Here is a 2,481-nt window from a genome sequence, read left to right on the forward strand (position 1 = left end):
TTGATGTCTAGTTTCCAGAAAGTCAAATAATTTGTAATTTGGAGTTTTGTACAAAAAGGTTATGACCATTATACTAGAGGCTATCTCAAAAGAGTTTGAAAATGGCTTTTGAGAATTTTGTTCATCGCGAACGTGATGGGGGACTTGCGAATGCGAAGAAGTGTCGCATGAGTAGTGTATAAGTTTGCAAAAATGGGTTTGGCTCGTTTCATCTCATTTCCTTCATGGGAGCCGGCCTAGGAGCGATTTTGGAACTCAATCTTCATCATCCATGTCAAGGTAAGTGATTCCTACCTATTGCAAGTTAAATAGTTGGTTTATATACGAATTTAGGTGTGAAAATGCATGGAAATTAGTAGAAATTTGGGGTTTTGAAGAAAAACCAAGAAATTGATATTTTTGGATTTTTACCACGAAATTGGACATGGAATTCAGAATAAATGATATAATCGAGTTCGTGGTGTTATGCGTAACGTTTATCTTCGAACAATTTTGGAATCCGGGCACGTGGGCCCGAGGGTGAATTTTACCGACTTTTAGAGCGGAGTTGGAAATTATTTAAATTGATTAATTATGGGTATTAGAACACATATTTATTGATTTTCACATTGATTGCAATGTTTTGGATCGACAAGCATCGATTTGAGGTATTAGAGTGGTGCTGGAGCCGGCTATGGATCTTCGGAGCGAGATAAGTCTCTTGTCTAACCTTGTAAGAGGGAATTTACCCCATAGGTAATTTAAATTAATAATTGTTGCTAATTGTGGGGAGCTACGTACGCACGAGGTGACGAGAGTCTGTGCGTAGCTACTAATATTGCTAAGTCCGGGTAGTTTAGGACTCAAATCATGAATTTTTTGTGATAATTGTATCCTTATTTAATCAAAGCATTGGGATTATATTGTAAATTACAAAAACAACAACAACAACAACAACAACAACAACAACAACAACCCAATATAATTCCACTAGTGGGGTCTGGGGAGGGTAGTGTATACGCAGACCTTACCCCTACCATGAGGTAGAGAGGCTGTTTCCAATAGACCCTCGGCATCCTTCCCTCCAATAACTCCCCACCTTGCTGTTGGGGTGACTCGAACTCACAACCTCTTGGTTGGAAGTGGATTATATTGTAAATTGTTAGAGGAAAATTGAAAATTACTGAAAGTTTACATAGTTGAATTTTGTGGAATAATATTTAACTGTAAATGGAAATTGTACATCCTTATGTGTTAATCTTATAATATATTCTCATTTCGGAGGATCATAAAAAAATGACCTTCTTTCTTGTGGAGCGGGCCGAATGCCTTGGCAGTATTGATGCATCTATGGATCGTGCCGCATGTCTCTCGGCAGTGTACACGACACTCTGGATCGGGTCGTACGACCACGGCGGAAATCGTGCCTAATAATAATAATTTACACGATACCCTGATATTTTATTGCAGCTTGTGAAGCTAATTGATAAATCGGGAATCATTGGAATTGAAAGAATTAATTATTTCTGCTTATTAAGTAAATTATTGTTGTTCTCATAAATCATATTTATTTAAATATTTCTATTTTAATATTATTGACCCATAGTGAGTGTCAAAGTCGACCTCTCGTCACTACTTCTTCGAGATTACGCTTGATATTTACTGGGTGCGGGTTGTTTACGTACTCATGCTATACTTGCTGTACATTTTTGTGCAGGTATATATATGTCTAGCGGCCTTGCAGGCGAAGAGAAGTGGTTAATGCGGAGACTTAGGTGAGCTGCATTCTATATTATGATCCGCACCCAGTAGAGTCTCCTTCGGAGTTATTTATATTTTTCCTGTCTAATTTGTATTCCGGACAGTCGTTGTATTTTATTTTATTTTATATTCCTAGTAAATGCTCATGCAGTTGTGACACCGGATTTTGGGAGGATTTCGGGTTGTTCTGTATTGAATTTGTTAAAGTATTATTATTTTCTATGTAAATCCCAATTCTTTACTATGTTTATTAAAGGAAAATATGATTTCAAAAGTAATAAAAAATGAGAACCCAATTTAGTATTTATTGTTGGCTTGCCTGACAGTGGTGTCCGACGCCATTATGACGTTAATGGATTTTGGGTCGTGACAAAATTATTATTGCAAAAGATATTATTTAACTGCTACATTTTGATTAGTCTACAATTTCTGTGATGACCCAAAATGTCATCTTTAATTTAAACATTCATTGATGTGTTCTATAACCTCAAAAGTACTATTCATCTTTCATCGACCTGCGTGCGCAGTCCGAATAATTTTCCGAAAAGTTTTTATATAAAAAATTTATTAAAATGTGAAATAGAACTTTCAAACTCAACTGAGTTGACTTTGGTCAATATTTTGAGCAAACAGACCCGGATCGGTGTTTTGAAAATTTTAGTAGGTCCGTATCGTGATTTGGGACTTGGGCGTATGCCTGGAATCGAATGCGGAGGTCCTTAGCTCGAGTTATCGCATGTT

This window comes from Nicotiana tomentosiformis, chromosome 1, assembly GCF_000390325.3.
Source record: "Nicotiana tomentosiformis chromosome 1, ASM39032v3, whole genome shotgun sequence".
Lineage (NCBI taxonomy): Eukaryota > Viridiplantae > Streptophyta > Magnoliopsida > Solanales > Solanaceae > Nicotiana > Nicotiana tomentosiformis.